The sequence below is a fragment of the Acinonyx jubatus genome, chromosome E4, assembly GCF_027475565.1.
Source record: "Acinonyx jubatus isolate Ajub_Pintada_27869175 chromosome E4, VMU_Ajub_asm_v1.0, whole genome shotgun sequence".
NCBI classification, from domain to species: domain Eukaryota; kingdom Metazoa; phylum Chordata; class Mammalia; order Carnivora; family Felidae; genus Acinonyx; species Acinonyx jubatus.
The window spans coordinates 48,283,322-48,311,282 of NC_069395.1; the positions used below are offsets into that span (position 1 = coordinate 48,283,322).

A 27,961-nucleotide genomic window follows, 5' to 3' on the forward strand; every position below is an offset into this window, starting at 1 on the left:
GGAAACAAAAGTCACAGGAGGGCTAGTGGAGTTCATAAGGTTCAGCGTGGCTTAAATTCAAATAACATGTGGTGCCTTCAAGAAAAAACTTTCTGAGGATTTCCAGTGTTGATGTAAATTACTTTTATAAGACTGATAGCTAAATGTGTATAAACATGAAACTGGGCATACGTCCCATGGGCTTGTAACTTCAATAGTTACTAAATCAAAACAAATTCACAATTTTGACAAACCAAATAGGAAACCAGTAAGAGGTAACAACGTTAACTTAAGGAGGCAGATGGGGTGATTTTTGTGGAGGAAACTGCCCCTTGCTTTGTTACTCGAGTGCCTAGTCCCTTCTTTGGGTCAGGCATTGTCCCATGACTCAAATCTCACACAACATTGTCCCTTCAAACTGTGAAAACTTTGGTTGTGAGTCTTTCATAAGGTCATTTGGCAAATGCAGACTTTACTCATTAAGGTCACCTATGTTTTCTTCTTACTGGCTCAGGACAAAATGGCACATCTGGCCCCAATATAGTCATAAACCCAGAGTGAAGGTAGCACTGTCAGTTCTAAGGCGGACCTACAGATGTCCCAGATGATGCTCATATTCTTCAGATACTTGTCAAAACGAAAAGAATTTCTATAAAAAAAATTTTTTTTTAAGTTTCCACAGAGAACTCCCAGGAATATAGTAGGAGACTCTCAGAGGAGTTCTAATCCGGTCTGATCCTCTTTACAGATGAGGAACGAGGCCCAGAGAATTGCCCAGGGAAACAGCTGCTGAGCATCAGGGCTGGCTGGGAGGGGCCTCTGCTCTGGCGGCCAGCGCTCTGGAGATCTCCTCTCTTCCGGCCTGACTTCCCCGCAGGCGTTACAGAATGCTCTTGTGGAACTATGTAGGAAGAGTTGGCTTATTGTTTCAAATGTTCATTCAGCTGAACTTGCACTTAAATTTATTTTTTAATACTTAAAGTTTATTTTTTTAATGGCATTACATTGAACTCAGGAGTTTCTTTTTTAAAATCCTGATCTTTTAGCATTTAATGGTACAGTTAGAAAGCATTTTGCGTGGCCAGGTGGGTGTGAACTATAACCTACATACATAAAAGTGCATTAAACATCAGTACCCAGTTCAATAAACAATTATAAAGTGAAAATCAGCGGAACCACAGCCAGGTGAAGAAAGAACACTTCTAGTGTGCAGAAGTCTCAATATTCTTGGTCACAATACTTCCCTTCTCGTCAAAGTATCCACTATCTTGACTTTTGTTATAATTATTTCCGTGCTTGTCTTTATACTTTTACTGTCTCTATATGCACCCCTAAACGACAGAGTTTAGTTCTGCCTGTTTAGGAGCCTTCTGCCAATGAACCCTCACTCTGTGTATTTGTGTCTTGAGATCTGTAAAATTCACTGATACAGTGGCTGTAGCTCTTATTTAGTCTTTCTATGCTGGGTGGACATTTGGGTTCCAGCTTGGCACTATTCTGAGCAATGTCTCTAAAAACATTTTTGCGTATGTCCCGGTGTATAGAATATACAGCCACCTCTAGGGCATTTTCCCATAATGGCATTTCTTCAACGGGGAACGAAGTGTGCGAATCTTCAACCTCAGTTGATATCAGCAACTACTTTCTAAAATCATTGCTTCAATGCCAACTCCCCCTGGCAGTTGCTCTCATTATTCTTCATTCTAATTAGCACTTATTATTTTCTTAAAAAATTTTTTTAAATGTTTATTTTTGAGAGAGACAGAGACAGAGTGCAAGCAGGGGAGGGACAGAGAGAGAGAGGGAGACACAGAATCTGACACAGGCTCCAGGCTCTGAGCTGTCAGCACAAACCCTGATGCAGGGCTCAAACTCACAAACCGTGAGATCATGACCTGAGCTGAAGTCGGACTTGAAAATTTTAACTGGTCAGTGAAACAAAGCACCCTTTGCCACACTTTTTGTCCACATAAATTTCCTCTTATGTTATGTACCTGTTCCAGCCTTTTGCCATCTTTCTACTGTCAAATTTAAATTTTCTTTTTAAACAAATTTAATCTTCATCAAAATTACATTTGACAGGCAAGGGTACCTGTCTTCCAAGCTACCTGTGCTCACCTGAGAGTTGTATATACTTCGAGGCAAATGGTCGAAGATCTGTAAGCTTAGAAGTAATTGTTTTTCAACTCCAAATCATTGAAAAGATAACAATAGAGGTTCACAGAAAAATAGCCATCAACATCTTTTTTTCTTGTTTCCATTTTCCAAATCTAACATCCTCTTATTGAATTTTGCCCTCTCTTGGTTCCCTACATTTTCATAGAGAACAAACACTCCCCTACACGTCACAGCCCTTTGTTAAAATCACCAAGTGTAGACGAGGTCATCATTCTCTTCTTTATTTCTCAGTGCTGTGTGTTGAGTGCATTGTTATGAGTTAGCTAAATGTCAGTAATAAAGTGGTGCCTCTATTCTATTTACAACCTTTGAAGCTGAGATCATATCAAGTAAAATATGTGTACAGGGCTATAATAGCCATACATATCTAATAAAAAAAATAAGCAGCTCACCCAAGTCTGAGCTCTAGCTTTTGCTCACCTTATCTTCTTTAGACATTTGGCCATGAGCTCACTGGCAAAGACTGAAGCTCATACCATGTACCATTAAATAAATTATTCAGTAATCTGTGATGTCCTTGTAACATGAGAATCCCTTATTAAAAAAGAAATAGCTGCACTGCTTACGGAGGCACGTGCCTACTATTTATAGTCTTTAGAGAAGTTGCTTTGCTAGCAAACCCAATTAGGACTCCCTGGTAATTTACAGAATTGATATTTGTTGCAGAGTTTTTATACTAAGCTATTCATTACCTGCATATGTGGGGGTATGTGATGCACACACCTACACACCCAGAGGGCCACAGAGAAAGCCCAAGCAGGTATGGGTTGTTTGTTAGAGCGGTCTCATTTTCCCCTAAACACGTTGGACACTCAGATAGGGACAAAGCAACTAAGGCCACCCACAGATTCAATGATCTGTATTCCTGACAGTATCTAGGCAACTGGGTCTCTACTTTTTTCAAAGTAAACGTTTTAGTCTTCTGCTAAAAATGTCAGATTCCCCTCCCAGACAAATAGGAGCCTGAAACACTGGGCCTTCCCCCCCTTACCTCTTTTTTCTCTCTGAGGTACAGGTATGACGGCTTGAAAGCTGGGGTAGGACATGGCCTGCACGGAGTATGGAATCAGGGAGGCAGCTTAAGTGAATCCTCATTTCGGAAGGGCTGGAAGAGAAATAGCCAGGTGTCTATTTTTTCATAGTTGAAGTTTTTAATTAAAAAAATATTTTATGGGGCACCTGGATGGCTCAGTCGGTTAAGCGGCTGACTCTTGCCTTCGGCTCAGGTCATGATCTCAAGGTTTGTGAGACTGAGCCCCGCGTTGGACTCTGTGCTAACAGCTTGGAGCCTGCTTGGGATTCTCGCTCACCCTCTGCCCCTCCCCCGCTCACCCTTGCTCTGTCTCATAAATAAGTAAATATATACCTTTAAAAAAAGAAAACTATTTTATATGTACAGAAACATAATTGGTATGTGGACAAAGCAATTCCCTTTATAATAGGCCCACAAAGGCCGGAATAGTCATTTGACTACGTTATTCATACAGTCAGTATATGTCATGTTAACTTTTGAGTTGACAATTGTTGAAAGGGTTTCAATATTGTACATCAAGTCATGGCTGAAAAGCCGGCACTGATAGAATTTTTAGCATATTGAAAAATGTGTGACCAAATGAGTGAAATGAAATTATGTGAAATACTATTTGAAATTTTTCAGTGCTTCACACAATTGTTCAGTTGTAAATAAGCTCCTAAAAAATAAAAATCTATGAAAGCTGTGCAAGTAATCAATAAAAGTTAAAATATTAAATAGATTTTTAAAATTAGATTTTTCATGAGTGAATGAGATTTCACTGTATACCTACTGAATGGCTAAAGTTTTTTAAAAATGTGATAATACCAATTGCTGGCAAGGATGCAGAGAAACTAGATCACTCACACATTGCTGGTAGATACAATCACTCTGGAGAACATTTGGTAGTTTCTTATAAATCTAAACATGCAATTACCACATGACCCAGCAACTGTACTCTTGGGCACTTATCCCAGAGAAATGAAAACATAGGTTTTATGTTCACACAAAAGCCTGTATATGAATGTTCATGGCAGCTTTATTCCAATTAGTCCCAAACTGGAAACCCAGATATCCTGAATATCCCAGATACTCGCTGGGTAAACAGTTAAATCAAATGTCCATCTATACCTGGGAATGCTACTCAGGTAGAAACCACTGATATACAGAAAACCTTGGGTGGATCAGAGGGGAATTAGGCTGAGTGAAAAAAGCTATTCCCAAAAGGTTACATATGTTATGAGATCATTTTTTAATGTTTATTTTTGAGAGAGTGAGTGAGAGAGAGAGAGAGAGAGCGAGAGAGAGAGAGAGCACGCGCTTGCGAGAAAGCATGGGGGAGGGGTCAAAGAAAGAGGGAGACACAGAATCCAAAACAGTCTCCAGTCTGAGCGGTCAGCCTAGAGCCCGACATGGGCTCGAACCCACAAGCCGGGAGACCAAGACCTGAGCCTAAGTTGGATGCTTAACCCACTGAGTCACCCAGTCTCCCCTTATGAGTTCATTTATAAAACACTCCTGAAAACGACAAAATTATAGCGATGGAGAACAAATCAGTGGTTAGGTTGGGGAGCTGAGGAGGGAGTGGGGAGAGGGAGATGGGTGGGGTTATACAAAACTAACATGAGAGATGGTGACTGATAGGCAAACCACCACTCGTGATAAAATAGAACTAAACGTGCACACACAAATGCATACATGTGAGACAGGGGACCTCTGGGTACGATCCGGGGATTATGCCAGTGTCAATATCCTGGCTGCCATTTGTGCCATAGTTTTGCAAGATGTTATATCACTGGGAGAAACCTGGTGAAGAACACATGGTATCTCCCTGTATTATTTCTTACCACTGCATGTGAATCTATAACTATCTCCAAAAAGTGTTTAATTAAATTTTGAAAATTTAATGAAACCTGATGGTCTAATGATAGACATCTGTTAACCATGTTATAGAGAGAAAGAATTCAGGTATACAGCTAAAGGAAGACCAGTGGGGAAGCCTGAGAAAAAGTTCAAAGTAGAGGACAAAGGCAGAAGCTAGAGCTATTCCTGTGAGTGTGTGTGTGTGTGCGCGTGCGTGCGCGTGCACCTGACTCTGCACATGCATGTGTGTGAAGGGAAGGTCTCAGCAGAGGTTATTTTTGGAGTGTCAGGGAAGGGTGGGGAGGGCATGCTTAGCAATAGCGATCGGCTGTATTCTAGTGGGGAAGCCTCCAAAGGCAAAGGAGAGGACAGGCAGCAGCTTCCCATGGGGCTCAAGGTCCAACCAGGAGTTTTTTAACCTCAGTAACCCAAACACACACCATGAGATAAACCTAGAATTATTCCAATTGCTGTAACCAAATCCTTTCTTTCCCCGCCTTTCCTTCTGATGGATTCAAATCACAGGGAACGGTGGATTATCTTTGGGTGGCTGTGAATGGGGCTGTATTAATCACCACAATCTTCCATTGTGCTTCTGTTTGGTTATCAAACTGCAATTCCATTGAGATGCCCTCGGTGAGTGCATCCTCTGTGAGCACCATGAAAATTCATCCCGTTGAACTGAAAACCTGTTGTGAATTTGCAATTACAATATGACCTTATTGAGATCTCAATGAACTCAGCTTTAGGTAATCCAAGGCAAAGAAAAAAAGGAGTTGACAAAGAAAGAAAAGAAATGGGTGGGTCAAGGCAGGCACTGGGATCTGTTCTCTTAGACCCTGAGTGGGTGCAATGGAAGCTTATGACCTGGGCTTACTTTGGGCCTTGCCCCATCCAGAGTGGATGTGAATGGAAAGGACTAATACAAACTCCCGACTAGTTGGAGGGGAGCTGGGAGTCCAGGAGATTGGTGGCAAACAAAATGTACTGTTCAAAATTGTAACTCTCAATACTGATTTCTTTTTTTTATTTTAGAGAGAGAGAGAGAGCACCGGGGGAGAGAGGGGTGGGGAGGGGCAGAGAAAGAGAATCTTTTAATGTTTATTTATTTTTGAGAGAGAGAGAGAGAGAGAGAAACAGAGAGAAAGGGAGACACAGAATGTGAAGCAGGCTCCAGGCTCTGAACGTCAGCACAGAGCCCGACGCGGGGCTCAAGCTCATGAACCGTGAGATAATGACCTGAGCTGAAATCGGCCACCCAACCTACTGAATCCAGGAGCTCCTGCGAGAAAGAACCTTAAGCAGGCTCCATGCTCAGCATGGAGTCCAGTGTGGGGCTGGATCCCACAACTCTGGGATCATGACCGGAGCCAAAATCAAGATCAGCCTTTCAACTAACTGAGCTACCCAGTGCCCCAATACTGATTTCCTTTTTTTTTTTTTTTTAAGTTTATTTATTTTGAGAGAGAGAGAGAGAGAGAGAGAATGAGTGGGGGAGGGGCAGAGAGAGAGAGAATCCCAAGCAGGCTCTGTGCTGTCAATGCTGAGCCTGATGGGGGGCTTGATCCCACAAACCATGAGATCATGACCTTTGCCAAAAGCAAGAGTTGGATGCTTAACCGACTGAGCCACCCAGGTGCCCCTTGATTTCTTAATAACAATTCACAGCCTGTGCCTTACTGGTTCCCTAATCCCACTTCAGAAAGCAAGCCGCCCAGGAGCCCCAACTGTGTGTCATTTTAATGTACACTCCCTCCAGTTCTGTGGTGGCCTTGAAAACCAAGAGTCTCCAACTGTAGTGAAAACTACAAACCTGCCAACCACGGGAGGGGACAAAACAGGATTAGAACACCTTCAAAACCTCACCCCCAGAGAACTGTCATTATTTCATCTGTCTACTGATTTCCTGACAGGCCCCACTGACAAAACTCTTGATTTGGCCTATCTTGGAGCTCACTCAGTGTTAAAAACCTTTTACCCTGGTAGGTTTGTCAACAACAACTAGAGGCAACTACGTCACTTTACGCCTGAGGTGATGGATAACGGCTGGGGTAAACAGTAGGCTAACCAAAAAGTTTCAAAGGCAAATCTGTAGAATGAAACGTTTATAGGGCTTTGAAAAACTCCAACACATTCCTTGGAATCCACAGGGTCATACGCGTATGTAGCATTGTGTGAACATGTGTGTACCAACATACGTGTAATTGGGGTTCCAGAAGAAAAAGAAAGGGCAAAAGACTATCTGAAGAAATAATGGCTGAAAACTTCCCAGACAGGATGAAAAACATTAACCTACACATCAAGAAGCTCAACGAACCTCAAGTACCTCAACCATATCAAAATCAAACTGTCAAAGGAATAACCAGCGTTGGCGAAGATGTGGAGAAAAGGAACCCTTGTGCACTGCTGATAGGAATGCAAAGTGGTGCAGCCGCTATGGAAAACGGTGTGGAGGTTCCTCAAAAAGTTAAAAATAGAACTGTCATATGATTCAGCAATTCCAGTTCTAGGTATTTCTGTGAAGAAAACAGAAACACTAATTTGAAAAGATGTATGCACCACTGTGTTCACTGCAGCATTAATTTTTTTTATGTTTATTTTTGAGAGACAGAGCGAGACAGAGCATGAGTGGGGGAGGAGCAGAGAGAGAGGGAGACACAGAATCTGAAGCAGGCTCCAGGCTCCAAGCTGTCAGCACAGAGCCTGACACAGGGCTCATTCCACAAACCACAAGATCATGACCTGAGACGAAGTCAGATGCTTAACCAACTGAGCCACCCAGGCGCCCTGTAACATTATTTACAATAGCTAAGCCATGGAAACAATTGAAGCTCCATCAGTGGATCAATGGATAAAGAAGATGTAACACACACACACACACACACACACACACACACACACGTAATACTAATCAGCCATAAAAGAATGAAACTGTGCCATTTGCAACAACATGGATGGACCTCAAGGGCATTATGCTAAGTAAATCAGACAGAGAAAAACAAATGCTGGATGATCTCACTTTTATGTGGAATCTAAAAAACCCACCAAACAAAAGGAAAACCAGCTCAGAGGTACAGAGGACAGACTGGAGGTTGGGGGGTGGGCGGGGTATAGGGCTGGTACAATGAATGACTGAAGGCAGCCACAAGTACAAACTTCCAGTTATAAACTAAATAAGTCATGGTGATATCACGTGAACCAGGGTGACAATAGTTAATAAAACTGTATTGCATATTTGAAAGTTGCTAAGTGTACATTTTTAACATCCTCATTACAAGAAAAAAAATTTTTGTAACTATGTATGGTGACAGATATTAATTAGACTTATTGTGGGGATCATTTCACAATGTATACAAATATCAAACCATTATGTTTATACCCAAAACTAATATAATGTTATGTGTCAATTATATATCAATAAAAAAATAATAATTTGACACAAATGGGAGTAGCATTACCACCCTTTGAGCATGAATTTCCAAAAAGAGAAAAAATTACCGTAGCATTAAGTGAGACCCAGTTATTGGGGTTTATGTATATTTGCCTATATAATCCTCACAATAAATCTACTATTTATGTATTAGATACTGTCAAAAAACCAGAAATAAAATTAAATCATATCACCAGATCATTAAAATAGAGTTAAATTAGGGAGAGTTTAATTAGTTTAATTAGTTTGTGCACATAAAAACAGTTTGCAAACTGGGAGCTTTCAAACCAATGGCAGAATGAGGCTCAGAGGATTATTAGTTTAGAACAGCTTATTCGGTGAAAATACAGAGGCTGTTAAGTTTTTATAATGATTGGCTATAGCACTAGAGTTTTCCTAGTGACGGGATTGGTTAAAAGTGGTTACTTTATGCCAATTTTGGGGAACAGCTTGAGTTTCACCTATGATTTTCAGAGACATAAAAGCTAAACTAAACTAATCAAATTATGAAAAGCCAAAGGCAAAGCTAAAATCTTGAAAATAACAGGAAAGAATCAACTCATCACATAGAAAGGATCCTCAGTAAGACCAGCACTTCAACACTCCAGTTAACAGGCAGATATTGGCAGCATGGATGAAAATAATGAACCTGATACAAATGTATGCTTTCTGTAAGGGATACACTGTAGATCCAAAGGCATAGCTGGGTTGGAAGTAAAACAATGGAAAGCAACATACCATCTAAACAGAAGGGAGCTGGGGTAATTATATTAATATCAGACAAAATACTATACTAATTAATTTTACTGTATCATACCAGTAAATGGCAAAATTGTTGCTTGAGAAAAAGAAATTCTATGATAAAAGGGTCAATCTCAAAAAAGATAAAACAATTACAAACATCTATGCACTTATAAACTGTCTCAAAATCCAAGCAAATTGACAGAATTGAAATAGATAATTCAAAAACAGGTGAAGACTTCAATATCTCGCTTTCAATAATGAATATAAAAACCAGGCAGAAAGTCAACAAGGAAACCAAAGACTTGAATAACACCATAACCCAACGAGACAGAATATATCTATCGAATACTTCACCCAATAACAACTGAATACATATTCTTCAAGTGCACATGGATCTTTCTCCAGGAAAGACCACATGTTTCACTGTAAAACAAGTCTCAATTTTTAAATGATTAAAATCATAGGAAGTACATTCTTCAACCACAAGAGAATGAAATTAGAAACCAAGAACAGAAGGTAATTTGGGAAATTTACAAATATACAGAAATTAAATACATTCCTAAATAACCAATGGGTCAAAAAAATAACAAGGGACATTAGAATAAAAGGTTTGATATAAATGAAAATAAAACACAATATATCAAATCTTGTGGGATGCAGCAGAAACTGCTTAGAAGCTGTGAATGCCTATATTAAAAAAGAAGAAAGGTCTCAAATCAATTTGCACCTTAAGAAATTAGAAAAGAAAGAGGTGCCTGGGTGGCTCAGTCGGTTGAGTGTTCATTCGACTTCGGCTCAGGTCATGATCTCACGGTTTATGGTTTCGAGCCCCGCGTCAGGCTCTGTACTGATAGCTCAGAGCCTTTAGCCTGCTTTGGATTCTGTGTCTCCCTCTCTCTCTGCACCCCCCTCTCCACTGCCTGCACTTTGTCTCTTTCTCTCAAAATTAAACAAACATTAAAAAAAAAAGAAATTAGAAAGGAAGAACAAACAAAATCCAAAGCAAGCAGAAGAAAGCAAGCAATAAATATTAGTGTGAAAATAAATGGAATAAAGAGGAAAAATAGAAATGAAGAAAACTAAAAGTTGGGTCTTTGAAAAATGAAAAAGAATTGACAAACTTTCAGTTACATTGACCAAGAGAAAAGAGAGAACACTCAAATTATTAAAATCAGGGAAGACGAAGGGATCACACTGACCTCACAGGAATAAAAAGGATTGTAACAGAATATTATGAACAATGGTTATATCCACAAATTCGATCACCCAGATGAAACGGACAAATTCCTAGAAAGACACAACCACCAATACTGACTCAAGATGAAATAGAAAATCTGGGGCACGTGGATGATTCAGGCTGTTAAGCATCCAACTCTTTATTTCAGCTCAAGTCATGATCTCACAGTTGCAAGATAGAGCCCCGCATGAGGCTCCTCACCTAGCGTGGAACCTGCTTAAGATTCTCTCTCCCTCTGCCCCGGCTGTGTGTGCATGCTGTCTCTCTCAAAAAAAGAAAAGAAAATCTGACTAGACCTGAGCCAAGAAACTGAATTAGTAATAAAAATTTTCCCCACAAGCCCTGTACTGGATGGCTTCACTGGTGAATTCTACTAAAAGTTTATGAAGGATTGTGTTAATTCTTTTATCAACTCTTCCAAAAACACAAGAGGGAATACTTCCTAACTTAATCTAAGAGGATTTTGATACCAAAACTAGACCAAGACATCACAAGAAAAAGCTCTCAACAAAACACCAGCAAACTGAATCCAGCAACATATAAAAAGAGATGCTATTAAAGTATATTATATACTATAATAAATGCATAATGCCAGCACATAGTAAGTACTCCATAAATGTTCATCTCTTTCCTGTTTTCCCATGATGAGTGTGACAGAATTTACTACTGTTCAGCAGTCTGGTTTCCCTCTTCTATACACAGTCAATGCTCATTATTTGTGGGTTCTACACTTGAAAATGTGCCTACTTGCTACAATTTATTTGTAACCTCCAAATCAATGCTCACCCTGCCTTCATGGTCATTCGTGGACATGTGCGGAGTGGGGACAAATCTGATTTGTACCCACCTCCCCCCCACCACACACACTCCCTGCTGAGGTAAAACAAAGGTGTTGTTTTGCCTTCTTGTTTCAGCTCTTATACTACAGACATGTCCTTTTGGGGGGCTAGTTCATGGCATTTTTTTTCACATTTTTGTACTTTTTGTTGGTGATTTCATATTTTTTTTTTAATTTTTTTTAACGTTTATTTATTTTTGAGACAGACAGAGACAGAGCATGAATGGGGGAGGGTCAGAGAGAGGGAGACACACAATCCGAAACAGGCTCCAGGCTCTGAGCGGTCAGCACAGAGCCCGACGCGGGGCTTGAACTCATGGACCGCGAGATCATGACCTGAGCTGAAGTCGGCCGCTTAACCGACTGAGCCACCCACGCGCCCCGGTGATTTCATATTTAAATGGCCCCCAAGTGTAATGTTGAAATGTTTTCTAGTGTTCCTAAGCACAAGAAGGCTGTGATGTGTCTTATGGAGAAAATACATATTAAATAAGCTTCATTTAGGCAGGAGTTACAGAGCTGTTAGCCATGACTCAACAATATATACTAAATAAGGTGTTAATAAATAGATGCTCACATAAAACAAGGTCATGTATTGACCACTTGATGAAAATGCTGTATCCAGAGGCTCACAGGAACCTAACCCTGTATTCCCTCCTAGAAGCAATGGCTCAATATTCTCTAATTCAGTGTTCTCAATGACTTTATAGTACCTAACTACCACAAATAACAAGAAGAGACTGTACACGTTCCCTGCTGAAATAGATCAAAACACATGGCTACGATAACTATAACTCTTTCCATCAAGAGACTATTTCCCCATTCTTTGAATCTGGGCTGACCTTGTAACTGACCTTGACCAACAGGATGTGGCAGAAGTATTGTGTGGGTTCTGGAGCTCAGGTTTAAGAGACCTTGTAGCTCTTGCCTTTGTCATCTTGGAACACCGTCCTGAGACTATCGTGTAAGGAAGTCAGTTAAGCCTCCTGGAGGATGGGAAACCATGTGGCGAAGAACCGAGGCACCCAGCCAACAGCCAGCACCAACTGCCAGACACGTGAATCTAGGACATTAATTCAGCCCATCTGATCCTCCAGCCAAAAACAGCTGTATGAGCAAACCCGGGTAAAACCAGCAAAAGAGTTGCCCAGCCTACTTACAGAAACACGAGAAATAATAAGCTGTGTTGTTAAAAACATAAGTTTGGGTGGTTTGTTTTACAGAAACCAGTAAGAGATACACCTGTCTGCCTAGAGTTCGGTGTGGCCATGGGACTTGTTTATGCAGATGAAATGTGACACATGTCACTTCCAGCTGGAAGCATTGACTTGCTCATCCTTGCTCTTTCCCTGTCGTGGCAATCAGGGAAGTGTGTATTGACAAGCAAGAGCAAGAAATCTGGATGGAATGTTGAGTCAACATGTGAGGACAGTTGCCCTGGATAAGTGCCCAAACCTATAGTGAGCTATAAACTTCAGTTGCATAAATCCTAAGATTGGGGGTCTGTTTTTTACTGTAGCATCTCTAGCTGATCTGACTGATACAGTAGGCATAGCAGGAATAGAGATTTCAACAGATTATGTTCTGTGCAAGATATTTTCCCTAGCTGCCCAAGAATCTCTAGACCCATCTGAGAAAGGAATTTAGGCTGACAGCTCCATGCAAAGTTAGCTTTCTGGGATTAATTTTAAATATTAATCAACCTCTTTGAATCTTACCGGTTAATTGTACAAAAGACATTCTTGGACCATGCTGGTGCTAATCTGATAGTCCTTTGGAGAACAAAGAGGTGATCCTGAACCACGTCAGTAGATATAGCATGCACAGGAGAACAGAACACTGGTCAGCTGACCTTGCTGTCTTTGCTGAGCTGTGTCCCATTATCACAGTCAAGTTCACCTTACCGCTCAACTAGCTGGCAACAATTTTCTCATGTGTCAAGTGAAATGAGAAAATGTGCCTTGAAATCTAAATGGTAGCTGATAAAAAAAAAAAAAACACACACAAAAACAATGGTCCTCAAAAACAGATAGGTTATTGTCATTTAAGACCTAGTTACCTTCCCTGCCTTTGATCTGTAAATGTACAACCTACACATTTGTGTATATGGATAAATATTTGCATCTTCATTTTAAAAAACACATACAGCAAAAACCTAGTCACCTTTAGAGGTGGGGGCCCTGTATGGAGGTAGACACTAAATTTGCAAACTATAGCACTGCTTTGGTCTGTGCCCCTCCCAGATTCATATGCTAAATCCTAAGGCCCACCGCGACGGTTTTAGGAGGCGGGGTCTTTGGGAAGGGATTAGGTCATGAGGGCTGGGCCCTCAAGACACGGGTTAGTGTCCCTCATAATAAAAGGAGCCCACAGAGCTCCCTAGCCCCTTCCACCATGTGAGGATACAATGAGAAGTTTGTGACCTGGAAGAGGTCTTCATCCGAGCATGCTGGCACCCTGACCTCAGATTTTCAGCCTCTAGAACTATAAGAAATTATCTTCTGTTGTTTACAAGCCACCCAGTCCGTGGCATTTTGTTGTAACAGCTGAAAGGACCAAGGCAAGCACTTGGTGTGTTTCTGCACACAACACCCTTAGCTTAACAAGAAGGGACTGTGTTTACAAGTGAGGAAGGCTTTCATGCTGAACAAGTAGGTATGGGCTTAGGTCTGGCCATCACCCGTAGAGACAGAAGAGGGACTGGCACGTGAGGCAGAATGGGGCAGAGGAGATAAAATGGTGACTGACAAATTCTGGATACATTTGAAATAATGATGAATGCCATTGTTCCATACTGTGGTCAGTGTTGTTGACTCCTTCAGATTGGTGTCACTCAACATCCGAACTTCTACCACTGGAAAAGCCAGGTGTTTCTGGCTTCCCCTATATTCACCGAGTGGGAATGATTCACTAGTTTTCCTACAGAGCAGTAATAGCTGGGCAACAGCCCCAGCCTCTGTAACAGTCTCCTGCATTTTCCACAGCTGGACTCCAGCCACATCTTCCTTCCTCAGCTACTCTGCAGTTCTGGATTTTGTGAGTCAAAGTTTGGTCTGCTGGCAAGGATTTGACTTGAGCCAAACCAAAAGAAATGGACTTAAATTTGAGTTAAAAGAGGAACGATTTGGAATTGATATAAAGGAGGAATTCTTGATAAACATCTATCTTTAGATTCAGAGACTGATGCCCTGATGACGTAGGCCAGTATTTTGTGACCTGCATGTGACTAGGAGCATTTAGGCTGCCCCTGCTTTAATCTCATGCCCAGCTAGTGCCATCCCACTTCTCACACACACACACACACACACACACACACACACACACCCAACTCCTGAAGCACCAGTTTATAACATAAGTCCGACAGAACCTTTCACAAGGAAACAAAAGGAGTAAACGGAAAACACAGAGCCACATTCCATCACCATTGGCATCTCTGCTTTCTCCCAACGTCCTCTCTCAATCTCCTTTCCCGCCTCCCCTGCCATCGCCCCCTACTCACTCCACTCCACCCCCAGACCTCCTCTCAAAATACCACTGCTTTGCACAGTCCCCTCAACCAGAAACCAGCAGAACAACAGTCAGCACAATAAAAGACCTGTAGTTACCCAGCCTGGCCATGATGTCTCAGGGGTGAGAGTGGGGCATAGGTACCCCCATCCCAAGGGGAGCCCCAAAACATGAGGCTGAGTTGACAGATACTGAGACCTTTCTTCTGTTCTCAACTGTGGGGCAGGTCATGGCATCCCAAGGGTCCCTCAACCAGCCAGGAAACGTGGTTTAGGCCTCCACCGAGCTAAGGGCAGGAGGCTGGCCTTGTGGTCTCGGGTTGACCCCTCACAGCTGATGGTTCTATGACTGACTTTCTTGGTGAATTAAAGAAATTGTGTTACCCAGAATACAAGCACCTGGTAGGAGCCAGGACACTTTCCCTGCAGAAGGAAGTCGCTGTGAAAACCAAGAATAAAGGGAGTAAGAACAAGCCAAAACAAATAACAGCAGCATTTAATAGAAAATGCTTGGAACCAGAAGACACAGTTTCTTGTTTTGCCTGGCCTCAGACTGGCTGTTCTGGGCCTTGGGCAAATCAGTCAGTTTTTCTGAACTTCTGCTTCCTCCACTGGAAGATGGAGATGCCCTTTCTTCTTTGTAGGGGTTACTGGGAGCTAAAAGGAGACGATACATAGGAAAGGACATTAAGGGAGACAAAAGGCTTAGCCATGAAATGAACACGCTGACCTTGCTTCTTTTCAGCCTGATGCAAAGGCTCTAGGACACAGGAACGCCAGCTTTTCTCATGCAAGCTCTTATGGTTCCCGACATGTTGGTACTCGTGGAAAGCTTACTCATTGTTTCAAAAGAAAGCTCCTTTTATTGTGAAATTGCGAAATCCTCGCCCTAGCAAAGCATTATAGCTAACAGATCCCTGATATGAATGTCAAGACTCTCCCTAAAAGAATGTCCAGGAGAGGTGGTTTCAAGGGACAGATGAGCTTGAAGGGGCAGAACAGTTGGCGGTCAGAATGGAGGGAGACCTGCTAGACACATAGCCAGGCCCAAGGTCAGGAGTCCCAGAAAGAAGCCACAAGTGTCTCAAGAGGGATGGTGTGGTGCTGCAGGAAGAAGGGAAGTAAGAATAACAGCTCATCACCAGATCACACCAGAGTTTTGAAAGAGCTTATACATTTGTTTGTTTCATTGATTTCGCAAAAGGACCCTATGTTGTATGCATTACGTTGACTCCCATGAAATTGTCATATCGTCTCAGAGGTTAAGTGACTTCCACGAGGTCACACAGTAAGTATTAGAGCATGGTGCAGAAATGGGATGCGGTGGTTTGCGAAGTGAGGGTATGTGAATTTTTTACCCCGCTACTTCTCCAGGACTTTGCTTCTCACTGACATATGTTACTAAAGACAGATGTGAGTCCAGAGGAAGGAATAAGTTGCAAATGGCATTTGGAGGTCCAATGGGGCCACAATTTCAGTGGCAAGACAAAAGAATAACATCCTTTCAAAAATCCCTGACTCCTTGTTTGTCACCGAGCCCAGCTTCGGGCATGTATCTCCCAGGACTGCTCGCCCCCTCCCCCCCCCTCCTCCGTCCCCTGGCCTCAGCTGCTGTTCCTCATACTCCCGAGTGAACACTGGGCTTCTGTAAGTGTTTTATCATGCCTAACACGAGGCCAAGTCTGAATAAGTGAAATGTGGGACATGAGATCTGGCTTCGCCAGGGACTACTGGAAAGGCTAGGTAACACAGCTCCAAACTGGGGAAAGAACGAACGCACCCTGGAGAGAACATCGACAAGAGGACAGGAAAGAGCCAGCACATAAATTCCCTTTCCTTCTCTCACACTCTGAAGTGTGAAGGATCCACTTGGCCCATCTGGAAGACATGCTGTGTAATCAAGCAAAAGGCTGCCTTTCTCGGTGACGCTGCGGCTAGGTTGGTAATACACCCCCTTACATGTGCTTTCCTGCCTGCCTGCCTTTTCTTCTCACTCTGGCTGCTTTCATAACTACTGCATGTGCCAATTAAGCCTTAGCACACAAACTTTGCCCCAGATACTTTTTTCTAGGGAGTTCAGATAACCACTTTGACCCAAATCCCCATTTCCTACCTCATCTGTGGAAGGATCTCATAATCTCCATGAAGTCTTTGGGCCGAAGGCTCAGCACCCCTTCCCTTGGAGCCTAGACCCACAGTGAGGGTCAGCAGCCCTTCGGAGGTTACCATTGTGGGTGGAGCCCTAAACCAGGTGCTCTGCATGAACACAAAGCCAGCAGAAGGTAAATTTCTCAGGTGAGCTTCTGGGGGCAAAATGGTTCTCTAAGGCCCCTGGTATCACCCACGGGGATCGTCTAAAAGGACAACTCTGTAAGCAAAGAGCGGCATCAAGGTACAATCTCCAAAATTAGGAAGGCATTTAGATCCAGAAATGATCCCTATCTGTAGAACAGACTAATGTTCCTCCGACTTCATAACGAACAGATGAAAAAGAAAAGTAACTTTTACACTTTTGTGTGCCCATCTGTTGGCTATGTCATTTGAAAAAAAATCTGGGGTCATGAAGCCCATGTGGGGTTGAGGCATTTTTAAATCCCCCCAAACAGGAGGGTTGTGGAAACATCAGGTGCTGTTGTTACCACTGAGTGAGACCAGGGCCTGGGGTCAGCCACGGTTTCTATTCTGGCTTCTTCCAAAAACCTGTCACACTTCGAATGTGGTAACTTTATCAGGCAGGGGCCATGGAGAGGCCGCGTTTGCGGCCAAGGCCAAGGCGCGGCTGTAACTCGAGTGTTCCCAGGGAGGGGCCCTGGCTGGTCCCCCAGCGGGGAGCTGCTGGCAGGGGGCAGAACCGGCCAGAGCCCGCAGCAGGAGAGGGAGCGGGCCTCCACTGCAGGTGTGACAGCCCACACTCTCCTGGGAAAGCACCGGGCCTGCAGTGCGGCTGCCCCCGGCCTCCTTTCCTCCCCCATCCAGCAGGAGGCCATCTTCTCAAACCCCGCTCCCTCCTGTTCCTGGGGTCCATCTCCTCCCCTTCCTCTCTCTGGTGCGGCCTGGTGCCTACAGGCCTCTGCCATCCGTCGCGCACAGAGCAGCTCACACCAATCTCGTGACCTCCAGCTTTGCTTCGCCCTAATCCAGTTTAGGGACAGACAGTCGCCGTGTCAGAATCACGGGGGCGGGGCTAGTGCCGGAGTTTGAAATGCAGATTCTCAGGCCCCGCCCTAGTGAATGAGGCGCCGCGGGGTGGGGCCAGGAACATGTAGTTTTTAACAAGCTCTCCAGGAGAGTCTGCTGCAGGCTAAGCCAACCTGTCCTTGGCTGCCCATCTCACCCCGGCTTTAGGTGCTCGGCTGGGAGACCGGCTGGGGGGGTGGGTGTGTCTAGACGTGCCAGGTGAACCGGTGAGAATGGCCCACCTGAGGTCTTACCTGAGGGACCCAGACGCTGCCCGGCCTGGGAAAGAACTCTTGGCAGTGACCATGACAGACTGGACTGTGTGAGGAGGACAAGCCTCAGCGACTGGCTGAGCAAAGGCTGGTAGCTGACACCAAACTGAAGCCCGGCGCGACATCTGGACCGGCGTCTCACGTGAGGGAGCTTGAGTAAGAGCGGGAAGTGCGAGCGCACCAACGCTAACGCGCATGCGCACACGCGGGCGCGCAGCACTTTCTAGAGGCCCTTTGTGGAGGGCGTCTCTCGCGCTTGGCGGAAGGGTGATCCTAGTCCCGCGAGGACTCCGGGCCTCTGTGACGAGACCAGGCTGGCGGAGGCGAAGACCACATGGAAGGGCAGCAGCGCCTGGGAAGGGACGAGGAGCCTCCCTGCCTTCACGTGAAGCGTGCCCCACCTCCTTCCACGTCTCACCACCGCGACTGCTTCAGGGTCCTCACCCTGTGTGCCCAGGAGCCACCCTGACCTCAGTCATTCCAGACTGAACCCCTGACCTCACCCTGACCACCCCCCCGCCCCCCCCCCCCCCCCCCCTTGCAGGGGCTGAGGCTGCGACTTCTGTGGTAGACAAGACAGTTCGTGGTGGGAGAACTTGGACCCTTGTGGGAAAACCAGAGCCGGGGCTAGAGGGAGGAGAGCAGCTGTGAAAACCTCCCAACATGCCGCATCCACTACGATAAACTAACGAGGACACCACGCACACAATACAGACAATATTTGTGAAATTTGTTCATCTTTATTAATTTCCACTAGAATGCGTAGGACGTGTTCAGGATCTTTCCCTACGTTTTATTTTATTTTTCAATGTTTATTTTGAGAGCGAGCAAGCACATGTGTGAGTGGGGGAGGGGCAGAGAGAGAGGGATAGAGAATTCCAAGCAGGCTCCATGCTGTCAGTGCAGAGCCCCAAGTGGGGCCCAGACCCAAGAACCTAACAAAACCGTGAGATCATGACCCGAGCCAAAATCAAGAGTTTGAGGTTTAACAGATGAGCTACCCAGGTGACCCCATTCCCTACATTTTAAAGGAAATCCTTGCAAATTAATTTTGCTTTGCTCCATATGTTATACACCCTAAGGCACTGTCCTTGTTTGTTTTCTCGTTTCTTTCTTTGTTTAAACATCACTCTGATTTTTTTTTTTTTTTTTTTTTTTTTTTTTTACAAAGAATGGTTAGCTGCTGTACTGCTCACAGGTCCCACAGCATCGCCTGGGAAAACGAGTAACTTGGATGTTGGGACAGAAAACATGCAACTGTCCTCCTGCCAGGGTCACGGAGTCCTCCCTGCCTGAGAGCCTTGCACCAAAGCTCATGCCATCTCTGCTTGCCTCCTCTTGGGTCCCACCCACGTTCAGATCCAAGGCCGGAGTCTACCGTCCTCTCTGTGGCTGTTAGAGCTTCCTGGTCCAAGCCCAGAAGGGGAGGAAGAGCTGCTGGGACCTGGCAGCCCCTCTCCCCCGCCCCACCTCCCAGGCCTCGGGGAGTTGGGGTGTGGCCCTGATGCTGCCCACCCCCTTCTCTGGCTCCCCCCGGTGGCAGCATGTAGCTCATCTCCACAGAGAGGGGGGCGAGTGTGCCCTTCTCCAACTCTCACAGAGAAAGGCAGTCCACAGATGGGCTTCAGCCCCCCAGCAGGTCACAGAGCCCACTGTCGGACTCATCTCTTGGCCAAGAAGGTGGAGGCCGTGACTAGTCACCGCTTCATTCATCTCCTTACTCTCCTCTTCCTATAACCCCGTCTAGACAGGGTCATATTGGAGAAATGTAAATTGGTCTTCCCGCTTCCCTGCTTAAGACCTTCCGATGACTTCCCGCTCCTCTGGGAAGGGAATCCGATAAATCCGGCCATGGCTTGGAAGGCCCCGTGACCTGGCCTCTGTGACTTCTACTCACTCCCCTTCTACAGTTCAGCTGTATTGGCACCTTCTTGCTTGTCCTCAAATTCATCCAGCCCCTTCCTGCCCTGGGGCCTTAGCGCTTGATCTACCTGGAGTGCTCTCCCCATGGAGCTTCCCATGGCTGGCTCCTTCCCTACTAAGAGGTCATGACTTCAGAGATGCCTTCCTAATCACCTATTTAAATAGCTCCCCTGCCTCTTCATCACACCCATTCCCCTTAGCTTGCTTTATTTTCTTCATAGCACAGATCACCATCTGCCACTCTCACAATGACGTACCTCCTTGTTTGCAGACTGGTCCCTCTGACCAGAATGTCAGCTCCAAGAGGCCAAGGACCTGCAATCCTTGTTCATGGGTGTGTCCCCTGACCCAGCCCAGCACCTGGTACAAAATTCCTGTAAAACAAATGCTTACTGTGAACAAATGAATCCAGACCTTGAAGTGAGGTGGCTTGGGGCGGCTGGGCCATGCAGTGGCACACCCGCCTGTGGGCACTTGGAGCCAGCAGATAACCAGAGCTCCCAGCACATGAACATCGTTTCCTGGTGACAGTGTGGGAGTCAGCCACCAAAGGCGGGTGTTCTTCTCTGCCCCGCTTCCCATTTTGTTTGTCTCCTTCAAGTTTCCAGCTTTCCTCAAATTCTCTGCCTTTCTCAGATCCCTTCTCATTCAAACCACTCTCATTCTTTTGGTTTTATAATACCTATCACACAGGTAAAGCCGTGCCCGCGCTTTATTGGCAGTTGAAAAAGCTATTAGATCTTAACCTGCCTTGTAATACACGGGTAGTTTCCTTAGTTGTTGTCAAAAGTTGGAAGTCTTTTTCTTTGGGGCTATTTACAAACCTAGTGCAGTTCCTACTTACATGAATTTGTCCTAAAACACATCTTGTAAAGTGATACAATGCATTTATACAATTCCTTTGTTAAGCAGCTCTCAAACCATGTAACGTGAGAAGTTCAAAGGAAAATAAGCTGACATTTAGATATTTAACCAATGTTCTTTTGCGTTCCCGTTCATGTTCGTCTGCAATATTACGAATTTCACACACACACAAAATTCCCTTCCACAGTATCAATTCTTAATTAAGTGAACACCATTGCTATAATTTTCTGATACATAAAATGAGCATTTCCACACAAATTAGAAATGCCAACTTGTTAATAGCTTCCCTGAGGTTTTGTTACAAAATCATCACTGTTCCGGTCATTGTTCAGGCATAATAAATACTACACTACAATCTGGAAACAAGCATTCTCTTTGGGCAGTCGATTCCCAAGTGCGGACTGGGTGTTCCGTAAGACAGTGAGTTTCCCCCTCATTCCTATTATAATACATGACAATAGTTCATTGGCCAGAAAAACACTTGATATTATTTTAGTGAAGCTCGCCGAATTTGGATCAGCTGGGAGACGAAGCTGGCCTGAACATAATACAATTAGAAAATGTACAACCTTAAATACCAGACAGTGAAGTTTTAAGGGCACAGAGCACATTGCGCCTGTAGCTGGGTAATTTGGGCAAGGTGCCAAGGGCCTCAGTTTCTTCATCTGTGAAATGGCTGTAATACTAGTATCCGGTACTCCATAGGCCTATGGTGAGGGCCAAACGTCTGGAAGGCACTCAACCAAGGGCCCACATGTAATAAACACCTAACAGATGTTCCCTGTTGTTGTTAGGCTTAAAAGGACACTGTAATTATTGCCTGATGAGCACGAAATGCAATTTGCTACCTTTCAACAACTCAGAGTGCTCCCCAAGTCCTTCCAAGAAGAGATCCTGTTCTGTCTTCTTCAAAGAACAGATGACTCATTTATAATTCATGGCACATTCACATACCAACAATTATTGTGCTGAAGTCCTTTAAAGAGCTGATTGCTTAATTAAACCTAACATTCCCCTTGTACTCTTGTTTGTTCTCTGAGTTTTCTTAGTAAATCTTTTAAGTGTGTAGAAGAGAGTGACAGTCCAGGCTAACTGTGTGTACCTGCCCACATTTTAATGGGTGGTGCCTAAAAGGATGAAGTTGTGTGCATTTTAAATCACTATAGCAGCATACAGAACACTTACAACACATAACGCACATTTGTTTGAGACGGAGCCTTGGTACATTCTCAGTTCAGTGTCAGATGTCTTTCTCTCCTACCTGCCACTACCCAACCCCCCCCCCCCCCCCCCCCCGCCTTTGCCTTAAACTCCCTCATTTAACATTACTCTCCACCTTGGAACAATCTTTGAATTCATCACAGGGACCTGTAATTTCCACTTTGTTTTTCTTAAGTTCCTTATTCAGAACTTCCCCATGGTTTTCCTTTTAAGCTAGGCATTTCATTTCTTTGGAGACTCGTTTCTTGGCTCCAGATGGGTTTTAGCCATAGCAAGATGAGGGTTAAACACAGCATTCAGGGACTGAGCCAGCCGGGACATACCCAAGCTGCCTCCAACATGTGTGGGACCTGGAGGAAGAGTTACTGGCAGCCCGCATTCCTCCTGCTGGGAGACCTCTCCCGCCCCTCCCACTCCAAGCCAAGCCCCAGGCAACTGCTGCCCATTGATCTCATTGCCTCTCTCAGAGCAACAGAGGCTGGAAAGTCCAGTTCAAATGTAGAATTCTTGGCCTCTTTGAAACTCCATACTAGAATGTGGTGGCACCGGGAGGTGGTCCCTGGTGCCCGGTCTGCAGCCCAGCCCTCTTTTCTTCCCAGGGGAGAAGAAAGGCTCTGGGGCCATGAAACCTCTCTCGTACAGGTGTGTGGACACCCAGTTCTGCATCCCAGCAGACTCTGCGAGTGGCCGCCCCTGGCCATTCCATGGACTGGCAACATGGTCCACCCAGGGAAGATACACCTGGGATGCCAGGAAGAGGTCCTGGGTCCTGGAAAATGTTCTAGAAGGGAGGGTATGAGCTTATCCCTTGAAAGGGATCTCTTGCCTGGATCTAAAGGCAGTGCTTACTAGAATTATCATTTTCACAGAAGATGTAGTCCCTGACCCCACACTGGGTGCTGGAGAACGAAGTTTAAGCAAATATAAGAATGGATTGTTTTGAACACTGTGGAATATCCTACACATTATAAAAACTTTAGATGAGGTCAAAGACAGGAGAGAGCTTCGATGCTAGCGTTGCTACAAGAGCCTGCCTGGAGGAGGTGGGACCTAAACCGGGTCTCAAACAAAGTAGAGGAATATCTGTTATAGTTTTAATTAGAATTTGGAATGGCCTTCTTCTATGTTATTGTCAGTCTCATCATGTATTTTTCTGGGACCTTTTTAAAAGTTTTTGTCTGGAAAACCATTTGGGCAAGACCTCCGCTTTCCGCCCACCTTATTTCCAAAATGTCCAAAATGAAGACATCCTCCTTAAAGACCACCACTCCCTGTCTCGCACTACAATGGTTTCTAACACGTTTAGATCAACTGTGCCACACTTGAGGGCCAAGATGGTTTCAGATGTTTCAGAAGCAAAATGTCTTGCCCGAGACAGGCTGCTTTGAATTGTGCCAACACTACTCAGGTGCTTTCCTCCCGGCCTTTCAAGTGTGGCCCAGAATTATCCCATTGGTCATCTGCTTGGTGTTATGACAAGTAACAAAGCAGAGTGGGAATGCTTTGGTTCTCTCTTACTCTAAAATGCCATTCCGGGAAGCCCCGATGGTGACTTGAGACATAAATCCCAAGGCTCCGTGCAGCTGTCCTGTGGATACTTGCTCCCCCACCGGCCGGGCTTGTCCTCTGGAATGTGTGTTTATAACTATGGAGTTTATTCTTTAGTTTAGGGCATGACATGATCATTGGCTTACGCAGCTCCAGAATGAAAGCAGAGGAGGTAGGGACACAGATTTCTTGGGTCTCTAGTAAAAAAGCTGAAATCTCCATCGTGGCTTTTCAACTACGGTGGAAAGAATTTGGACCATGAATCACAACGGGCTTGGTCCCCGAACCTGCCTTCTGTCCCTCGCTGCACGTGCACTTACTGAAGCTCTCAATGTCATAGGCACCCAGGCTGCCCAGGTGGGTGGCACCATATTCAGCAGGGGATTGTGACTTGGGGCCAAGTCATTGGCCTCCTGCAGCCTCCAGTTCCTCATCTGTAAGCGGGCAATCACACGGACACCTCTCAAGGATTCTGGGAAATTTAAAGAAGTGGAAACGGGACACCTGGCACTCGGGTGGTCAAAATAAATCCTTAAGAGTCCCTGTCCTGGAACCCAGCGGCTTCCTGGAAGATCTGGGTGTGCACTTCCCTTTGTGTGGTCCGCCGCGGGGTGGGGGGGTGGGGGGGGAGAGGGGGTCCCCAGACCTCTCTGGGCTGTCCCAGAGCAAGCTCTCTGTGAGTAGCAAATAAAACTGAACCACTGTCTCTGTGGCCGTAGCAGAGATGGTTCCAGCAAGTTCAGCATCCTGCCAATGAAGAAGGAAATGCACTCTCTCCCGAAGCCTCATTAGACATTGGCAAAAACATTGCCAAATTTAACTTCAAGGTATAACTCCTGGAAAGTGACTGCAATGGACCCGCCCAGTCTTCTAGAGGGTTCCAGATGCTTGGGGAGCTCCGTTACGACCCTCCCCCAAATTCTCTCACCCCACGCAGACCCCATCAGCACTCTGAGTGTTGAGAGGACATTCATTTTCCTGCACTCTCATGGACGGTTTCGGCCTTGCCCTGACTCCGTGTAATCAGGCAGCCAGGGTCTCCCAAAGTCAGAGGAAATTCTGAGCAAGGCAGGCCCTATATTTGCTGGGAAGGTAAGAGACCATTTTCCACTTCTCACGTCTCTCTCAAAGCACAGACACAATGGGTCTGTCTGGCCTAGCTCCTGCTTTCTGTCTCTGAAGGCTCCCAGCGCCAGCACTCAGCCTCCCACCTTATTAATGTTCTGTGATGATCCCCTCGTGGTGCCGTGTATCCATCCCACAGGGTTATTAGAGGACAGACACCAGCAGGGAAGGTGCTGTTGACTCACTGTCACAAACATCATCCCTGGTATTATCAGAGCAATTATAAAATATGCCTCTTAACAATACAATATCAAATGCCCAACTGAAGACTTTCAGTATGATTTATTTGTCGCCCAACCTTCTATTTTTATGATGGAAGGTTGAGCTGAGGAAAAATAAACCCCAAAGAAATGCACTTACGTCACATTCTTCCAGGAGATAAAGAGATGTGGGCATTTCCTAATTTATTTCAAATACATACAAACATACATACATAAATCTGCCCCCTAATTCCACGAAGAGTCTAGAAATTAGTCATTGTGATTGACAGCCCTGATATCTGCAGGTCAGGAAGCTCAGAGAATTGCGGGGGGGGGAGGAGTGGGGGTGGTTTAGGCTCAGATCAAAACTCTTCCACTTAAGAAAATGGGGGTGCCTGGGTGGCTCAGTCAAGTAAGCGTCCGACTTTGAATGATAATTTTTTTTTAACGTTTATTTATTTTTGAGACAGAGAGAGACAGAGCATGAACGGGGGAGGGTCAGAGAGAGAAGGACACACAGAATCTGAAACAGGCTCCAGGATCCTAGCTGTCAGCACAGAGCCGGACGCGGGGCTCGAACTCACGGACTGCGAGATCGTGACCTGAGTCGAAGTCGGACGCTTAACCGACTGAGCCACCCAGGCGCCCCAAGCGTCCGACTTTGGCTCAGGTCATGATCTCACAGTTTGTGGGTTCAAGTCCCACGTTGGGCTTGGTGCTGACCGCTCAGACCCTGGAGCCTGCTTTGGATTCTGTGTCTCCCTCTCTCTCTCTGCCCCTCTCTCGCTTGCGCACACGCTCTCTCTCTCTCTCAAAAATAAATAAACGCTAAGAAAATTAAAAAAGAAGAAAAGAAAATGAAGTGGTTGCAGAATGCAGGTTCTAGAAGACTGGCTACAAAAGCAAAACTTCATTTATCATGGAGTTCATCTCACGCTGCACAAGGGTTTTGAAGCTTCCTAAGAGTCCAGGTTGATGCGAATGAAGAGCTTACCTTCTGAAGAAATCAGGTTCAACATTCCAGGGAGGTCAGAAACACAAACAAACAAAAGGAGGCCTGGGAAAACTGAGGGGCGGAGGAGGAGGGGAAGCCACATCAAGCCGGAGGCCAGGCTCAGAAAGGAAGGTGGGACTGTGGACTCCAAGCTTCTCGTGGTACAGTGGTTCCTAAAAGCTTTGGTGATATTTGTCCAAGTGCGGTCATATTTTCGTCACATTCTAGTGCCTCAGAATCCCTTTGCGGGAAAGGTGGCTTGTTAAACATGCAGACTCCTGGGTCCCATCTTCATCTTCCTGAATTAGAACCTTTAAGAATGTATCTGCATTTGACACAACTAGCCCCGGCCCAGTTGTCCTGATGTGCTCTCCAGCTCCCGATTACACTGTCAGACAAAGAGCGTTCACCAGCCCCCTGCGGGTACCGAAGCATCCTAGGTGTTGGGAGGATGTACCAAAGAAGCAGAAGGTGGTTAGTGCCCCAAGGGGTTTACGCTGGAGGAGTCCGTAAATCCCCAGGTACTGACTTGTTCCAGGTCCACTTGCTTGCTGGCTGGTGTTCACAGGAAGCTCCAGTGCCTCAGCTTCACCGGTTTCTCTTGTCACAAGCTGAAAATCAAATTCAAACCGGGCAAATGGTTCATTGCCCAGATGTGGAGGAAGGGTCAGGACAGAAGAGGGCCATTTCCCACAGGACTCTGGGAACTCTGGAGAAAATGCCAAGCAAGGACACCTGGGGGAAAGGGGGGGGGGGGGGGGAAGGGGCCGGCAGACCCGGGCCTTACCTGACAAGGTGTGTGGCGCCACTGCTCCCCACCCCCATCTCCCTCCCTCCACCCCCTACATTCTCACTGCCCCCCCCCCCCCCCCCCCCCCCGCATTCCAGGTGTGTGTGGCCAAGCCCGTGGCCTTGAAACCTGCTCTGTGAGATGGGAATCCCCCAGGAGGTTCTTCCAAAGGGAAGGCCATTGTCAGAGCCCGAGGCCTGGTGAGGCCTCAGAGGCCTGCCCGGTCCGGACTGGGCACCGGGGTCCAGGGTCGCAGATGGGGATCCCGTGGTCGGTCGGGCGCGGCGGGCACCCGGCTCCAGACAAAGTGCGGTGCCTGCGCCACCCAGTGGGCGCGGCGGGAACTGCACGCCCCCGCGATCGCGGCTCCCTCCCACGGCGGGCTGAACACCCAGACGATTAAGAACAATGCCTGGCGCCGAGCAACGCTCGGTATAATGTTGCTATCATTCTGTGCCAGGAACGAATCCACTTTTAGCAAAAGAAGAAACTGGAATGGTAGTAATGCCAACAGTGCAGACGAAGACGGTAACTTCTACTATTTCAATGGCGCTTTAAATTTCCCCAAGTGTGCATATTCTGGGCCACTGGACTTTTACAGCCGGTGGCAGAATCCAGACTATCACCAGTCGGTGTCTTGGAGTCCCGGGCTGAACATGACTGACGAACATGCATTTATTCACTGAACTGCCCCTTCCCTTTACACTTCAGCCCCTGTCACCTAGACGGAAGCCGCCCAGCGCACCGCACCCTCCCCCGGGGCAGGGCGGCTCGCTACGGTCTCGGTGCCCGTCTCTCCTGGCCTCCGAAAAGCGAAGGGGTATTTTCCGCTTAGCTGTGGGAGCAGAGAAGGGCTCAGAGAGGGGGAAGGGGGCTTGGGGAACTGGAGGGTGTTGTGCCTCGTTGCCCTGAGGGTGCTGCTTCAGGCCAGGCGCTAAAAAACACCTGAATCCACCGGGCTTGTCCTCGGGCCCACAGGCTCCTCACGCTGCGTCTGGCTGATGTGGGAGGAGGAAGGTGGTCGTCGGCAGCCAGGGCAGAGCCCCTCCAGCGCACCCGT

At 45.8% G+C, this 27,961-nt stretch overlaps 1 long non-coding RNA gene across 2 annotated transcripts in view; it reads right to left on the minus strand.

The window, feature by feature from the left end:
• Positions 1–18,535, minus strand: part of LOC113603801 (uncharacterized) — a 44,404-nt gene extending 25,869 nt beyond the window's left edge. The window contains exons 1-2 of one of the 2 annotated variants that reach the window (XR_008293076.1): positions 18,219–18,531; positions 3,149–3,262 (exon numbers count right to left, since the gene is read on the minus strand). This is a non-coding gene — a long non-coding RNA (uncharacterized LOC113603801). Of the gene's footprint in view, positions 1–3,148; positions 3,263–18,218 lie in introns of both variants that reach the window. The other variant, XR_003425511.2, reaches the window with a different exon arrangement.
• Positions 18,536–27,961: the final 9,426 nt, after the last annotated feature.